The sequence below is a fragment of the Psammomys obesus genome, unplaced genomic scaffold, assembly GCF_907164565.1.
Source record: "Psammomys obesus unplaced genomic scaffold, mPsaObe1.curated_primary_1811, whole genome shotgun sequence".
Taxonomy (NCBI): Eukaryota; Metazoa; Chordata; class Mammalia; order Rodentia; family Muridae; genus Psammomys; species Psammomys obesus.
Genome location: NW_026586463.1, coordinates 7,250,277 through 7,268,952, shown reverse-complemented (window position 1 = coordinate 7,268,952; position 18,676 = coordinate 7,250,277). Strand labels below are relative to the sequence as shown.

The 18,676-nt window shown below is 44.6% G+C and overlaps 1 protein-coding gene across 1 annotated transcript in view; it reads right to left on the bottom strand.

Annotated features, from left to right (window-relative positions):
* Nucleotides 1–17,966, bottom strand: part of Elovl7 (ELOVL fatty acid elongase 7) — a 62,672-nt gene extending 44,706 nt beyond the window's left edge. Inside the window, exon 1 of the mRNA XM_055601963.1 lies at nucleotides 17,872–17,966. The gene's annotated coding sequence lies outside the window, so the exon portion shown is untranslated. The remainder of the gene's footprint in view (nucleotides 1–17,871) is intronic.
* Nucleotides 17,967–18,676: the final 710 nt, after the last annotated feature.

The window sequence follows — 18,676 nt, the reverse complement described above, 5'->3', positions numbered from 1 at the left end:
ATAAATATATAAATATATTTATATTTAAATATATTAAATATTATATATTTAAATATATAAATAAATATATAAATATATTTATATTTAAATATATTAAATATTATATATTTAAATATATAAATAAATATATATTTAAAAGTAGACTAATTTCTTAGGCAGACAGAATTAGTTCTTTTAGCTTTATTTTCACTAAACTGCATTCTCATCTAGACCTGGACCCCCTGACTACTCAGGGGGTCAGGTGCTATTATGTTTACTCATGTGTTTATGTGACAAATTTCAAATGGATAACTTGGAATTCACTTTACAGACAAGTTTTCTGGGCATGGCTGGCCTTGTGTCAGCTCAGGGGCCTCTCAGAGCGTAGCCTTCCATCACAAGCGTGCTAAGTGATTTACGTCCAAAAGAAAGTCCTTCAGGGCTTGGTCACAGGAAACCCACAGAGATACAAACTCCCAGAAAATGGGCAAAATCACCTGGAGGACCTTGCCTTGCTGAGGAATAATTCTGAACAGCAAGAGGGAGATGAAGAGCTGGGGACTCCCTTTGCTTCTCAACCACAAATGTCTCCCAAAAGCCCTACTTCACAAGAACCACTGTGCAGCTGGGAACTGTAGAGCAGCCCCACAGAGCGCTACAGCAGCCTTGAATCCAAAGCTCTGGTGGGGCTTTAGAGGCTTCCTTTAGATACACGCTGGCAGGCTGCAGAACAAACCGAAGTCAAGGCTACTGCCGTATATTACACGACAAATCCGATTTTAAGTAGATTAGTAAAATTCCAGCACGATTTCTCTCTAAATAATCCATATGAAAATACTTCTCTATTTTTAAATGTGTCTATTCCCTCACTCCTGTATGAGAATCTAAAACCATGGGGAGAGAACCAAGAAGATTTTTAAAAATACATATTACAACTTTCTACCTGGGAAAGAATTTGGGGTTATACAAATCTACACCTAGATTCAGATAATTTAATAAGCAGATGAATATCTCATTCTTCTTTTAGTAAAACTGGAAAAACCTCAGCGGTCTCTGCTTAGTCCATTCTTTGAAACATAAGAACTTGAGAATGGCTATCTTATAAATATGGACGATACACAATAAAGTATATTAAAATTAAAGTATGTTGAAATAGCTTAAGTATTGGGCTTACTAAGTCCAGAGGGATCAGGAGAGTTATACTGTACCCACAGGTTGTGGCAGTTGTCACGTTACGTCTGTGGAACGAAATGACACTCCAGGCACACAGAAGTCATGCCGACGAGCTACTGTACGTCAGAAGCTTTCACCGACCAGAACACAAATCTGAGCTCTGTCAGGTAGCATGATGATCCAAGATCTAAGCAGCCTGAATTTGGCCAGGGCTCTGCAATATTACCAACATGGCTCAGCTTAAGCACTGCATAGTTGAAAGGCTTTACCTTAACAGATGAGCTCCTTCAGGGCAGGGCATAAATATTTACTCACCTATATCCCAGCATAACCCACACGACCCAAAGTCAATACTAGAAAAGTAGGCCAGCTTACACCATAACGGTATTTTGAAACAAGGATGGCACTGGTTGTCTGAGCAGGTATTTCTTAAAAAACAAGTATGTTAACAATGACATAAAATATTTCTGACATGAAACTTCAAATGCTTTTGAAACTAACCGATGAACATGGGTGTTCTGGCACTTGGTTTATGCTTATTTGCTTAAATTACTGGGGAAAGGATGGATTATATAATTCTAAAATGTTACAAACAACAGGTAATCAATTAGAAAAAATTAAATTGAGATCCATATCTCATACCAAACCAAACCATAGTTTGGTTTCTTTTTTTTTTTTTTTTTTTTTTTTTGGTTTGGTTGGTTTCTTTCTTTTTCATTTTGAGGGAGAATCTCGTGTAAGAGGTTGGGGGGGTGGCCTTGAAGTCACTAGGTGGATGAGAACGTCTGAATTCCTAATTCTCCTTCTACCACATCCCAACTATTGAGGTTACAGAGGTGCACTGCCATAGCCAACCCCATGTTTCATATCAGAACAAAGTTCAGATGGGTCCAAAAGCTAAGTGTAAAAACATGAAATTCATACAATTCCTAGGACTCCAAAAGAGCCAAGTGTGGGCTCCAGGATATCTCTGTGCTTACATTATAACTTCCTATAATCTATAGTTATTTAAAAGTAAAGGGCTGGGGGCTGGAAAGATGGCTCAGAGGTTAAGAACACTTGCTGTTCTTCCAAAGGTTCTGAGTTCAATTCCCAGCAACCACATGTTGGCTCACAACCATCTATAGTAAGATCTGGTATACAGGCAGAATGTTGTATAAATAATAAAAATCAAATCTTTAAAAGAAAAAAGTAAAGGGCTAAAAAATACCTGAGAAAACCTCACATGATTATTTCTTACTGTTGGAATGAGGAAAGGCTGTCTAACCACGAGAGAAAAGGTAGAAGTCGGATTTAAAAATTAATCAGACAAGACAACCATATGTATCTAAAGCTAAGTAGAAAAAAAAGTGAAAAGATAAATCAACACTGAGAGAAAACTCTACCCCTAAAGGCTGCTTTCTCTACTACATACAAATTAAAAACAAACTGATGAATCTAATTTGACTTTTGACAAATTAAAAACAAAAGCACCAACTCAATAAGAGAAATAGACAAAAGATACAAATAAGTGGGGGAAAAGATAACAAATGATTCCAGCATACTGCACACACACACACACACACACACACACACACACAAATCCCCAGTGTTATTTACTCATGAAGCAGGGCCAAGTTAATTTAAGTATCATTTCCACATGTCAGATTGGCTGAGTGAGTAAAGTTCGGGAACCTCTGTACACTGCTGTGGCACTGTTAGTATAGCCTCCGTGGATGAACTGGCAAAACCTAGCGTGACACCAACATGCCAGTCTGTGCGTGTTCTTACACTTGTGTGAAGGGCACAGACATGAGGCTTATTTGCTATGTCAAGCTGCAGCAGGAAAGAAATGGAAACAATCTGAATGGCCACCAATATGAGCCATTAACAAACTGATATATTCTTACCATGAAATAGCATGTCATAAACAGGAAAGGGGTTCAAAAAAGTAAAGGAATGAAGTTGTTTTATCTATGCTGCTATGAAATTATCGCTAAATATGAACATAGTTAAGGCTGGGTACGGGAGAACAACTTCCTTATATGTGCCCAGAGTGTTTCTGGAGAGTAATAACCAGCTGATGACATCTGTCACTTATTTAAACAAAGTGAAAAATTAAGATTATAATACGTTTATTAATGGTGTCTAAATTGCATGGTCACACACACAATTAAGCAGTGAATTAAGCAGTGATTACCTCAATTACATATTTACTGTCCTCTTGGTCAGGGCTTGAAAGCCACAGCACACTAAAAACCAGTGACCCACTACTGGAGAAGAAAACGTCATCAGCACATGGTGAACTCACAAGCAGATGGCGCAGCTTGTTGGGGAGGGACAGGGCATGCCTGTAATTCTAATATCAGGAAGGGTGGGGGACAAGAAGATCAGGGATTCAAAATCAGCTTTGGCTACACTATTAGTCCAGCCTCAGATATATGACACTCTATCCCAAAACACAACACTAAACAAGAAGAAAAGACAATTTGATAATAGACCCCAATATACTAAACAAGATCTGACAGAGATCTGGTGTTACCTATCTTTATGGCACACTCTCTTCCTCATCATACAAACCCAGAACCCAGTCTGGACTTTTTTTTTTTTTTTTTTTTTTAAAGACAGCATGCCATTTATTCCAGGTTAGACATGTAGCCAAGGATGACCTTGAACTTCTGATCCTCCTGCTTCTGTCTTCCAAGTGAGATTACAGGTGAGTACCGCCACACCCAACTAGCCACAGCTGAGGTCTGAACTCAGAGCTCGTGCACGATGGAACTACATGGCCTCCTCACCCTGCCGTCCAGACTCTTAAAGTCAGTACTAAAGTATATATGAATAAAAGAATGACTCTAAATAAACAGATGAAGCAGGTGGATGCGTAGAATGAATAAATGGTCTGGTGGCTTGAAACAGTGGGAGCTGACGGGCCATATCTGCTCTTGTTTTGTTTGTTTGTTTGTTTGTTTGTTTTGATACTGAGAAAATGTGGTGTCCTTGTGCTTCCAAGAACAAATAAGAGAGGCCAAAATACACATATTTAAGAGTCGTGATCATAACCCTTGCACGATAATATTAACAATTACTACTGTGCTGTGCAAAACAATGTCCCCTTATAAATAGGCGTCCATGGCCTAACCTGTGACTCTATTACATGACAAAACTGAGTCTACCAATGCAATTAAGGTGACAGATCTTAAAATAGAGATTAGCCTAGATTGCCAGGGAAGGCTCTATGTAATTACACAAACCCTTAGAAAACAAAGAATTGTGCCTGCCTAGAAGCGAATGATTGCTGCCCTCAAGACTTTAAGCCCTCACTCAAGGAATGAAAACACGCATGCGCATGACTCTTTACTGCCTGCCCAGGAAACGGGGACCTTGACCTTGCAGCCACACAGAAAGAGATTCCACCCTGCAACATGGCTGACCTCCTAGAGCCATGTTGACCCAGAGCCTCCTAGTAAGAGCAGGATCAGGGGTAGAGGCGTGTGCCGCCAAACCTGATGATCTATGGGTAATCCCAGGAAGCCACATGGAGGAAGCACAGAACTAGCTACCACAAGTGGTCCTCTGACATACCAGTGTATATTGGGGTATTTTACAGCATACATGAGCATGTAGGTACACACACATATAAATAAATGCAAAATTATTAATAAAATTATTCCAATGTACCAATACTTTGATTTGGGCCTTGTGAAACATAGCAGAGAAATCAGCCATGCCAAGCAGGATTTCTGGTGATTAAGAAATGTGTGCTGTTTATATTCACCACCTTTGTGATGCAGTAAAAAAAAAAAAAAACAAAAAAAAAAAAACAAAAAAACTAATATACTATCTGTTTAACCTAGCAACCATTTGTTTAGTCTGTTCCATGTGCTGGACCTTATTAGAAGTGTTTGGGATGGAAAACTTTGTAGATATTCTCATGAAGCGCACAAGCACAAAAACCCAACGGATTCTGTGGCCTCAGTGGGACAGAGAGGAGGAGCCTGCCTGGACTGTCATCAGATTCTTGACTGTGTCTCCAACCCCTTCCGGTTCTATGATGTACTCTCCCAGTGACCTGGATCAGTAACCCATCCCAGAAATTGCAAGCCATCTCTAAACTTTATTGCACCCCAAGGACTCTGTGATTCATTCCATCTCAGCGGTGTTTTCTCCAGAAAGCCCCTTGCTTCTCCCCTACTGCGTCCACTCACAATCTCTCACCTGGATGGCAGGCTTCCCGACTTGGCAGCTGCCCATTTTCTCCAATGCCACCAGAATCATCTAATAAGAATTAAGTTGACTATTCTGTGCCCCTTGTTACATTTCTTCAAAGACTGCCTACAGTAAAAAAGAAAGAAAAAGAAAAGGGGGTGGGGAGGAGCCCAACAAAAGCTGTGCTTGCTTCAAATCTCAATGCCCAGAGAGAATCTGCAATACAAGAGTGTCAAGGGGTTGGCTGGACAAAGACACTCATCCCACCTGGCCCTTGTCTCTTGCCTTCTAGGATACTCCCCAGTGCTTCTTCTGTCCTTGTCCAGAGTCCCAAAAAGATTCACCATAAAGATATGCTTCAATTTCCTTTCATAACCATAAAGCTTTGACTACGTGGCTGGTTCAGGTCCTAGCAGGCTTTGGGTTTCCCCTCTGGAGGACGGCTCAGTGTGCCTCCTTCAGTGATGGCACGAAGCATGAGTGATGAGCAGGTGCAAATGGCCTGCTACTACTGCGGCATGAGCCAGGTCCAGAAATCATCTAGAGATGCTCCCAGAAATCTGACATCCCTGTGATGGGAAAGAATGAAACACTTGCTGAACTAGGTACAAAATAGCTGAGGTGTTGCTGAATTTGTGAGGTGAGTCAGCTGTGGTGCAACTACCTTAGTCATTGGGTGTAATAGGACCATTTATTGATCCAGGCTAGAAAACACAAACAGATAAAAAGCCCAAATGGTCCACCCCCACACTTTGAGCAGTTCAAGTAGTTTGAAAAACACTCATATAATCTCCTCCTGTATATGCACATCTTATTCCTCTCATAAACCCTGTTTCCTGGGACAATGCAGGCCTCCAGAAAATATCAGTGAATGGACTATTAAAGATATGAATATTATTTAAAAAAAAAAAAGCTTTGAGAATGGCTATGAGATCTGAACTATTTTTTATGAGATGGTAGGAACCAGGCACTTTCCAGTAGTAGAACAAGCAAGCCTCCTGAGGCAACCAAACGACCAGTGTGAAATGAGGCTGTAGTGGCAATGTGGACTTCCCAAAGGTGAAACTTTTCTCACCATGTGGTTTTCCATCTTTCACCACACTGACAACGCAACCAGAACGATACCTGCAACACAGACTCCACAGGACGTGGCTATAGGCCAGGAGAGATGACCAAAATGAGTGGCCTTAATGGCAGAGAAGAGTAAGTGTGACATAACCCCAATCCCCACTGAGACATGAGTTGAAAGGTTTCGACAAGGGCACAGCTTGGTGATGTGCCTGTGAGAGTGGTGGGCACAGTCAAGAATTCTCCGTAAAGCAATACAGATGGCTACAGTGACTCAGTCACAGGACAGAATGACTAAAGCCTCCGAGGTTGGTGCTACCTGGTAAGATAAGCAACACGAACAGAAAAACAGGTTTAAAGAGCAGGACGTTGGGAAATCATGGTGTGACAAGACAAACTTAACACACCATTCAGGTGGAGATCCTCCACAGGTATCCGGGAAGATCTAGGATAAAGGTTCCTCAGATTCTGAAGATGTCCACATCCAGTTGGTGATTAAAGCTGCAGTAACAGACAAATGAGAAAGACAGTGATCCAAGAATAGACGAGTGGGGAATATCACTATTTAAGGATGGAAAAGGGAATTTCAAAAAGATACAGAATATGTATAGAATCACAAAAACAGAAGTGAGAAAACTCCCGAATAAGGCAATGAAGACTATCAGTGTGTCACGTAGGTCAATGTCAGAGGGCAAAATGGTCCCCAGTGAAATCCCTATCACCTGGGATAGGGAAAGAAGGCTGATTCCCAAGTCAGAAGCCAAATGTAAAGGCAGGGTAAATGAGTAACAGGAAACCCTGGGTCAGCCTGTTGTGATAGCCAATGATTATGGAAGCTAAAGAGGGAAAAGGGCAGAATCAAACTTCTATCATCATTTTGGGACTCATGTTTTGGAGTGTTGAGGTGGGTTTTTTTGGTATATCACAGGTTGGCTGCCAATTCAGTTATTAGCCAAGGCTAGTTCTGACCTTGCAGTAGTCATCTTGCCTTAGCTTCCCGGGTATACTTTGTCCACTAGAGCAGCAGTGAGGGCCTTCTCTTCTGAGATGGGGAAACTGGAAAGAAAGCTCTGATAGAAATGAATGAGTAGGAAGCAGGAATGCTTCCTGGGGCCCAAGTGTAAACTAGGGTCCCTGTGCCAAGCATCCATTTAGCACATGCTGGTGTTGCCTACCTGACCTGTATATATGCAGCTGTAGAATGCCAGTACCAGCAGGCACGGTTTTGTTCATCTGCTCGCTCTATGTCCAATACCTGGCATGATCCAGGCCTCAGTGAAATGCAAACAAAAATTATTGAATGGAGTTCACCAACAAGATCTTCATTTTTTTTTTTCTATCAAAGTAGGCAATGATATCGAATGCTAAAGGTTGTAAAATGTATTCAGGTAGAGGGGCCCTTCCCTTCGCCCTGCTTTGATAAGGGATCTCATATGTAGCTCAGGGTGAATTTGAACTCAAGATCCTCCTGCCTCAACCTCTTCCTAGTGCTGAGATTACAACCAGTCTTATACTACCATAGTTTAGCTGGCAAGGGGATTTTCTTTTTTTGTGTTATATACATATATCTTTGTGTATGTATATTGTGCATATTTATATCTAGATATCGAATATGAGAGAAAATCTATGACACCTAACTTTTATTTCCATTGGAGGATTTTCAAATCAGTGAAAGAAACAGGATCATTGTTAGGGGCCATCGGAAGTAAAAATGATTCCTGGCTGCACACAAGATCATGTACAAAACCTGATACAACACTGATCCTTCGGTCATACCCCAGAGTTTCAGATTTAATTGGCCTTGGCAGTAGACATCTGTGTTCAGGTGAATGGTGCTTGTTTTGTTGTTGTTGTTGTTTTCTTTTGAGACTATTATAGGGCTGACACCACTCTCCCACTTCTCCTGTTTCATCCACGTAGCTGAGATGGCAGGCATGTGCCACTATGCATACCTTGGACAACAGGATTTTTTTTTTTTTTGAAGTTCACAAATGGTTCTTTTATGGGGCCAAGGATTAAGTGATGTTGGGCAGTGTGTAGGCATGATTGGAATCTATAAACCAATCAATTGTTTTAATATGTTCGAAAACAACTGTTGAGATATTTAGATCACATTCTGGGGCAACTGTAGTTATTAACTTAGAGTCGCTTTGCCATGTCCATGTGGAAATGAGACAAAGAGAAGGAGACCAATGGAAAACAAAGGTCGCTGTTGGAAGGCAGAGAGGAAACGCTCTAAGAGCTGAAGAGCCGAGGCTGTGGCTAGCAGATGAGATGTTAGAGCTAATACATGCTCCTGCCAGGGCCGCGGCTAAGTGCAAAGCTGAGGGATGTTGACAGTGACTGAGGCTACCAGTAGAAACAGACAAGGAAAGCCTAGGCTGCCCACACCACAGCTCCTGAAAGGATTCTGCAGTCTGCAGAGGAGCAGTAGGTGTGTGGTGCTGCAGAGCCTTCCACCACACAAGAGAGAGTGGAGCAGAAAATAACAGAAAGGATAAAGAGAGACACGGAGCAGAGGCGAAGCCCAAGAGTGATGCTCAAAACGGAGGTCTTTGGCTCAGTTTTCCATGGAAGTTAAGTTCTTCGCCAATGTGCAGACCTGCAGATGGGGAAGCCTGGCCAGTCCCCAGATCACGAGACCCCCTTTGAAGATGAGACTCCACTCCTTCCACCCAGATATCAAATATGCCAGCCATCAGACTACCCAGTCATCGAAATACAAAGGTGTCGTGTTTTCCTTCACTGTTTACCAAGAGGGTGCACAAAGTGGCATCATAGATCCTTCCAGAAACTGAAATGAAGATCAAAATTAGGGCTACCGTATAAAATTGATCCTGGAAATATTTACAAATGTTGTTTTAGGAAAACAAAAAATGTTCTTCTTAGACAGTTTAGAGTGGATACTGGAATGCCGTGCGTTTTCTTTCTGGGTGAATCACTAGTAAAGGGCAAGGAACACATCATAACAATCATGGTTTAGCCACTATTGCATGATGCTTGAAGCAGTTCAATAATCTCTATACTTTTAAAAGGGCCATCATGAAAGCATCGCTCAGAAGAGGCCAGCTTAGTTAGAATCTAAATTCTAGATGTGAGCTTGTTACCTGCTTGGGAACTCTGCAGTGGAAGAGAACCAGAGTGTCCCAACATCTCAGCTAGAGATTCCTTTGACCCAGTGTGCCTGCAGCCAGTTCTGGTTCCATAGTCACCTATGCCACAGGCTTAAAACCCGGCTTTCCACCATGGTGCACTCCTTTCCTTTAATCCCAGTACTAGGGAGGCAGAAGCAGATGGATCTCCTGAGTCTGAGGCTTACCTGGTCTACAGAGTGAGTTCCAGAACAACCAGGGCTATACACAGAGAAAGCCGGTCTCGAAAAAAAACACAAAACCAAACCAAACCTAACAACAACAACAAAAATCCTCAGCATCCTTCGCCTAAGCCCCCTCTCTCTTTCACCTTTCTCCCACTCCACGCCTCATTCAGATTGCCTAATAATGCACAGCTACTTGGAGATAAACAAAGCTTATTATATAGCTATTTATGTGGTACGTTAAGCAGACTACATCATCCTTTTTTAGTCTTCGCCTTATTGGTTTATTTGAAACTGTTTCATGCTGCTTACATGATTTATGACATTCTGTAATTATTTTAAACTTCTTGGGAGTGAAACAGTGTTGTATCTTATAAAGCCCTTCTATTTCAGAGATAAACAAAAACAGATAAAACAAGATTATCCCTGAGTCTAGACGATGGTACATCTAGTCCATTCTATTTATCCATGTTGGGAGTTTCCATGACATCAGTTGGGTTATTTTGTTTTTGTTTTTCTGAGAAAGAACTAAGAACTTCCGTGTTGAAATGACTTTGCTTTAGTTTTTGAAGGCATGGTTCTTTTTTTTTTTTTTTTTTTTTTTTTTTGCCATAGTTCTTGATATTAGTTTTCAAATTAGTTTTTTTTTTTCCTAATCATGGTGAGCACCTTGGGTTTCAGGCTATGTGTGAAATGAAAGCATCGGAAGGTATCAGTTTCAAGCACACCTTTTCCAACTCTTTAAAGAAAGACATAGAACTCAAATTCACCACCCTCACCATGCTGAAATGCACAAGTCCCGGCTCTCAGATGCTTTCACACTGGTCTGCCGCCATCACTGGCATCCATTTCCAGAACTCTGTCTTTCAAAGCCAAAACTCATGTCATAGGCTTTTAAGTACAACAGTCACGTGATCTCAACCTGCACTTTTAAAAAAATCATTTTGTTTCTTGTCAGAGAAGTGATTATAGGAAGCTGTAGGGTTAGTGGCTTATGGTTTGTGGACAGAGCTAACCCCAAATGCTGCTCACTTGAACATGGACACAAGATAATGAGCAGTGGAGGTGTATTCTAGGTCAGTGGTTCTTGGCCTTCCTAATGCTGTGACCCTTTAATACAGTTTTTCATGTTGTGGAGAACCCCAACCATAAAATTATTTTGCTGCTACTGCTACGAATCATGATGTAATTATCTGATGCTTCTGATGGTTTTAGGTGGCCCGTATGAAAGGGTTGTTTGAGCCCCAAAGGGGCTGCCACCCACAGGTTGAGAACCCATGGTCTAGATTTGAATATGCCGAGTGACCTGCATAGAACAAGTCAATTAAAACATAATGTTTACAGAGCAGAAGAATTAGTCATGGCGGGTGACTCAGGAGTGTGATACCAACAGTTGGGAAGCAGAAACAGGAGGGCTGCTCCAATTGATTGACCTCAATCTAGGCTACATCCGAGATAGGAATGAAAGCCACCTTCAAATCAAATCAGAGTTGAATTGTCTACTCTGGATAGAGGTGGGAACAGTAAGATGGAGTTAGAGAGGGGGCAGGTAGTCACCAAAACCAAGTATGTACGACAATGTCACAAGGCACAAGAACATTTGCTGATGATCAAACAAACTTTTAAAATTAACCCCCTTTACACAATGAATGAATTAATGAGTCTCCCTCCCTCTCTCCCTTCACCTCGAACACACACACACAGCTTCCATGATGTAAGATTGGCTCTCTTTGACATGAATAGGTTGATGTAGGTGGCTTATACCTCATTGCAACATTAACACTAAAGCGAATCCTTTCACAGTCACCTGGGTTTGGGTTTTACTTAGCATTTTAAATATATCATTTCCCAGCTTTCTTAAATCAATAGCCTGTAGTGCTATGGGACACCATCTCAGACATTAGATTGGACATAAATTCTATGTTTCTGGGCTTTCTAAAACCATCTACTGAACAACATCAAACCTCAGGGACTCTCTATTGCTGACTGCTGGAATTTTAGAGCCTATTAACCCAGCCCTGAGGCATTTGGAGAAGTACTTTCAAAAAGTTTACCTTTGTTGACATCCATAAGAGAATTATCACTCCGTCATTTCCTAGAAGTGAAGTAACAAACAACCAAATTCTTCAAATACAAATCTGAAGAATTTGTATTTTCAGCAAAACTGATCAATCATCTCAAAGCAAGTCAAGATTCCGTTCTTTACATGACCTTTTGAGAAATTTCAATTTTCCGGGTGGGGGGGGAGAGGGAAATACTACCTTACAATTTCTGATTTAAAACGATCACTTTTTGAACATACACTCCCTATTAGTGCTCCATTTATCACAGGCACATGACCTAAACTGACCTTCCTTCTATGCTGGGGTCATAATGTAATTAGAGACATTTCCTCTTTGAAAAAGTAGGATGGATGTGAGGTAGTTAGTGCTTTGCAACCTGTAATATTTCTATTTCATAAATTATGAACTATATTCCCCAACACTTTTTTCCCAGACATTGGAAAGCAGAGTTTCAAGTATATGTAGTAAGCAATAGGACTTGTGTGTGTGTGTGTGTGTGTGTGTGTGTGTGTGTGTGTGTGTGTGTGCGTGTCTCATAGTATTGATATTCAAACCAAGGTCTGCTGCCCACCATTCAGGAGACCTTGAGAAAAATCATTTAAATTTCTTGGAGCCATGGACTCTTGGTTTCCAGAATTAAGAGTGCTGAATTAGTTCCTGCTGAACTCAGGCCTTTCAGTTCATACACTTACTTATATTATCTACCGCAATGACAAGTCTAACTGGAACCAAAGAGTTTACAATAAATACATCCTCCTGTTGAGCAAACAGCCTGGCAGCTGGGTGGGAACACATTAAGGGAAGCCTGTGTTCTCTGTCTCTGGCCATTGCCCAGCCTGTGTATGGTAAAAGGAGGCCTGCAGTCCTATCAGGTTAACATGTTAGAGTTTCAATAGAATTACATTGCTTGGTGGGGGTAGGGGGTGGGGAACGATGTGCAAATTGCCAATATCCAACCTTTTTTTTTTCCTCCTAGCAACTATACATGCACAACCTAACATTTTTTTTAAACACTAAGTATATTTAATGTTAAATGGTTTACCCGTCGCTCATTATTTGTTTTCTTCCTTTGAAAATAAACATTGACTTTTGCATTTTTTGGCTTAAAACACTCTACACAAGCGCAGGAAGCCCGCCTCACACTCCTGAATACTCAACACTTGGACTCGAGATTCTTAAGGACATCAGTCATTTCCAACTCCTTTCTACATGTGAAAGTCACGCCCACTAGAGTTACAGGTGACAGGATAAAGGATGACGTCATGCTAACTGAATGACAAGTAAGCAGCAAGATTTGCATCGATAGTGAATTCAGCTAATATTGACGCCTGATCAAAACAGCCAAAACCTAGGTCCATAGACATTTCTAATTTAAAGGCAGGTTTGAGCATCCTGTAAGCACCAAGGTACAAAGCATGCCTATGCCCTCTGTCTTTTACCCCAGAATTGATATGCAAGCGGAATATTATCCAGGCAGAGAATGTAAACAATAAAGGTGGCTGCCCTTTCCAAATCAGAGAGAGAACTGAGACAGAGCCTGCACAGGAATGGTTCACAAATGCCAAAATGTCAAGCACCAGACAGACACAGTCTTCACAGGACCCTCCCTTTTCCTGCTTCCGGGGGCTCCCCCACCACTCACTACAGGATAAAATGTAAACGCTTCGGTAGGTCAAAGCAAGGCTCTCCGTGAACCTGTCCCCTGCTTGCCTAGGTAACCTCATCTCATGACTTCTCATGTAGTTATGGCGGACATTGAGGAAGACACTCTGTATCAGCCTCCAGCTACACACACAGACACACACACATACACACACGAAACACAATTTCCAATTCTTCGATTTCCTCAGCATCTTCTTTTTCTGGATTCCGTGCCCCTCCCATCACCCATTTCTCAGTTGCCCAGCTTCCCACGCTTCTTCTCTGACCTCCAGAGGGCTGGTTTACCAGCCCCGCCCACCTGTGAATAACTACAGTTTACTGCCTCCGTCCCACTAACCTAGACAGCCCTGGACAACATCCGGCTGCTCTGCCGGACACGAAGCTGACAGTCAAATGTTTTCTCAGTCCACAACTTTTGAAACATGTTGGCTTTGTCCGGTTTTGGCACGGCGCCTTACACCCAAAGTAGAGATTCGGTGCATTGTTATTCATGATTACGTTTGCTATTGCTTTTCCAGACCGGTTTGTTGTTAACGTGGAAAACGTATGAGTTACATGGAAGTCTGTTTCTTTTCCTTTTAAACTACTATTTTTAGTTAATAAATGAGGACCAGGGAGACGCTAGGTGGGTGAAGCACTTCCTGCACAGGCGTAAGGACCTGAGTCTGAATTCCAGAGCCTGTGTAAAAGTCAAATGCATCCTTCACTCTTGCTGCTTCCCTCCTCCACCCCGCCCTTCTGCTTTCATGTCACATGGATGCCATTGCCCTCTCTTTCTGCCCTTTCTCCTTCCTCAGTTTCTTCTTTCCCTTGCTCTGGTGACAATAAACATGAATATATGTCAGTATATCTACGGATGCTGATTTGGAATCCTTCAGGTATATGCCCAGAGGGTGTCGCTGGGTCAGATTTTAAGGGGCTCCTACACTAACTTCCATAGTGTACCAGTTTTTACATTCCCCCAACCAGCGCACACAGGTTCCCTTTCCCTGCCTCCTTAACGGGCATTCGTTGTTCTTTGTGGAGACATTTCAGCTGAATAATACCTAAGAACAGCGTGTGATGGTCAGCCTGCTCCTATCATTTATACAAAGGGTACTTTCCTCAGTCGACTGCATTACTATGTGCTCTTAATCTGTCTACATCAGTCATGAAGAAGAGTTGGAAATTTCACTTTTTTAGGAGACCAGAAAGTTTTCTTGAAAAGGGTCTCAGGTAGCTCAGGCTCACTGTGTAGCTAAAGATCATCTTGAACTGCTGATGCACCTGCCTCCACCTCCCAAAATTTGGGGGTGCAGGTATGTGTCACCATAGCTGTCTTTAGCTGACCTATCTTTTCTCTGCCAAACCTAAGGAGGTCATCAACTTTTCCAAAAGTTCTGAGTGTTCAAAATGGAATGACTCATATAAGCACATGTAAGAAATCTTACACTCTAAAGAGCTGCTTATAGTACACCCCATAAGATATGATATGAATCATTAAATTTGAGATCGTTTCTCAATTTGATATGCTACCATATTTACAGTGGCTTTAAATAGCATCCTTCCCTACCTTAAAATCGATGTTTGTACAAGAGGTATATCACAGAGAATAAACAACTAAATGAGGAAAAATCCTAATTATTGAATCCCCCTCTTGTCTCCGGGGGACACCACTTTGGTAGTGTCTCTCTGTCTTTCCTCATCACCTCAAATCGTACCGTGTAGTTCTTTGTTGGCTTTGCCTCTCCAACTTAGTTCAGACCCACAGTTTTTGTGAAAGAAAAGAGAGAGAGAGAGATTCTTGATTGTCCTGACAGCAGCCCCCTCCAATATCATATGTTCTGGCAGAACAGGACATTCTACCTCTAAATAGAGTCTCTGCTCCACCTGCTCACTGATGGAGTCCGTGCTCTTATGTCTGTGGTGCGTTTCTAATTTAAAAGAAAGGTTATTTTGAGAAAACTTGCTGCAGTTGTTTCTGTTTCCTGTTTTGGTTTGAGACTCACATTTCCCATAAAATTGGCTCCTGCCTCACACCTGGCAGTGTAGTGATTAGTCAAGATGACTGGGAACCTCGGTGTGGCAATGCCCGCTGCAGATGGTTCTCTCTCCTCCGTCTACAGCGCCTGCCAGCTCCTCCACATCCGCCAACACAACCTCAGGAGCGCCCTGTAAAGCTGGCTTAATTTCGGCTACCATTAAGGCGACTGCTGCACCTGTGCTACCGTAGTTCATGTTGCAGTATATGCTACAAACATCTATTAAGCAACTACCCGATATAGGTCTGATAATGTAGTACCTTAAGTTGCTTATGATCCCCTGGCAGAAAGTAAACGCTTAGTAAAGAAGATAAGCAATAGTTGAAATGTGTATTCGCTGAGGGTGTGGCTCGGTTGGCAACCGTGTTTATCTAGTATGCAGAAAGCCTTGGGTTCCCTTCTTCCAGCACCGAATAATACATGCAGCGGTAGTGCATGCCTATATTCACAGCAATCCAGAGGGAGAGGCAGGAGGCTATCCTGCTACGTGGTGAGTTTGAAATCAGGCTGAAACACATGAGCCCTCGTTTCAAAATAAGTAATAGAGAAATAAATGTGTGTATGATAAGTGATAAACGTGCTTCAGAGCGGGGAAAGAGGGGGTCTGGCGAACAGCAGATGGGGTGGGGTGCAGGCTGAGGCTGGCGAAGGCAAGATGAGATCACAGGAAAATGGTTAAAGGCTTCCGTGATTTGGGATTAGTGGATGGTAACAGCACATGGGACCACAGAGTGTTGCACCTTGCTGGCTAGGTTAATGGCGACAGAAATCATCTTCTACAGGAGCTTCAGGAAGACACAGACCACATAAATAGAGTATCTATTATAATGTTTCCTCAAAGATATTAGACTAAAATGAAGACACAAGGCCACCGAACTTTGATCAAAGTTAAGTAGACTTGAAAAATGAAGTTGCATAAAAGCAATCTGTCAGTCTGTCTATCTAATGATCGATCGATCGATGGATCATCCATCTATCTTCTAAAGGGAAGGCCGGCCGGACACATTGCTGGGCCTAAACGTAAAAACTTAACATGTACAAGGCTTAACGTGGTTCGCACCCAGTAGCGGGGAGACAAGAAGAGGGATCAGGAGACTGTGACGCCAGCGTTAGCTATCACAAGGAGACAAACAGAAGAAGGGACCGAACAGAAGAAGGAATCGCTATTCAGAGTCTGGACCTTGATGCTTGAACCTGCACAGCGCTTCGTGACAGTGAGAACCAAGAAAAGAACTCCGGGTTCATCAGCCTAGCAGTGGCCAAAAGCTATTGGCTGGCTCGATGCCAACCCCCTCACTGAAAACAGTTTCTACTTTTAACAGGTCTCTAGAAGACTGACATAAGTACTCAGTGCCAGTCCACAAGCACAGGATAAGGCATCTGCTATGGGGTAGGTGGCAGGGATTTTTTTTTTTTTTTAAAGCTATTCCTCCAGGACCCTAGGGAGAACAATTTCTGACTGAGCGTAAAGCTACAAATTAGGGAAATAAGCACGCGCGGGGTAGTGCAAGGTGGCAGCGGCGGCACTCAGTAAGGACTTTTACACGAGAAACGCAAAACAAGAAGGACGTGCTAGAAAGGATAACCCGGGAGCTCAGGGTTGAGTGAAAACGGTTTCGAAAGAAAGGGGCTGTTCCAGGGACAGGAGGGGGCAATCACCAGCCGCAGAAAGTATTCCTTGGTGGGAGAGGGACTCATGTGCCCTTACCGCATCCGGGGCTGGGCGCGCAGCGAGCCGGAGCGCTCCCGCCCGGAGTTATCCCCAAAGGCGCTTGTCCGCATCCGGTTAAGTTTGAATCAGCGAGGGCTGATAAGAGGGAAAGGCCCTCTTCCCAGCGCACGGCACCCGGGCGGTGAATGACAGGCTTTGCCACTCCGTCTCCGGAGCGACCTGTTCCACCGCTGTGGACTCATCCTTCCTCCCTAGCCCGCAGCAGCCACCGGGGCGGGATGCTGTCCCCGGAGCCCAAGAGACAGCGCCCCGAATTCCCGCGGGCGGGACGCACACCCAGAAGCAGGAAGAAGGGCTCGCGCTGGTTTGGGGAGAGGCGGCTGGGAGGCCAGGTCCGGGAGCCGGGAAAGTGACTTCCGCGGTCCAAGGTCGAGCAGGACCTTCCCTCGCCCGGTCCCACCCGCAGCGCCTCTGCGCCCCGTGCGCCCTGGGGGCCGCGATCTTCTCCCGGGGGCGGCGGGGTTCCCCCGCAGCGCAGGTGAGCGCGGCGGGTGGGAGGCCCTGCCCGGTTCCACGCGGCCCCCAGCCCCACGGGGCTCCCCTCCCGCGGGAACCCCTCGGCTCGCGCGCCCTCCCCAAGCAGCCCTCCGCGTTCCCCTTCCCCCCCACGGAAGCGTCGCCCCGGCCTCCGGCCTCCGGGCACCCCGAGCCCCGCAGCCCCGCACTCACCGCTCCGGGGAACCCAGCGGCGCGCGCGGGAGCGGAGGGCGGCGGCGGCGGCGGACGCGGCGAGCGCGGCACTCACAGCGGCCCCTGCTGCCGGGGCTGCACTAGGCTGGAAGGGGCGGTGGCCGTGGGGTGGCACCTGCGGGCTCTCCCGGCCCCGCGCGTCACCCGGGACCGCCCCCGGCCCGCCTGCTTGCCGCCGCCAGGTGCCGCCGAGGGCTTGGGGGGGGAGGGCGGGGGGGGGGGGGCCCCCCGCGCCCCCCCCCGCGGCGCCCCCCGCCCCCGGCGGGGCCCCCCCCGGGCGGCCCCGGGGGGGGGGGGGGGGGGGGGGGGGGGGGGGGGGGCGCCAGCCGTTCCCGCCGCCGCTGCCCTCGCCGCCGGCCGAGCCTGGCCCAGACCGACCCCGGCCGCTATGGGGAGTCGGTTCCGGGCGCTGTACTGGTGCCCATTCTTTCTGAGCATGAATGCCATCCTCTGGGGTCGTCCCCACGCGTCACCAAAATACTGTGGAAATTGACGTCCTGCTTAACTCTGAGGAATTAGAGGACAATCTGCAATGAGAACGACACGGTGACCCCACGCTCGGTGGGGGGCACAGCTGGAGGGGAAGAGGAGGAAGGAGAAATTGGGAGCCCCCTCTAAAATGGAGACCACACCAACAAAGGGAGCAAGCCTGATCGGGGCCAGCCCAATCCCCTTCTTATTATTAAGAAATGAATTTTTGAAAAATTAGAGACTCGGGGTGGAAGGGGCTTTGGGGCCGATGAAGAACAGACTGTATGCAACTTTTTTTCGTGGTAACCACAAC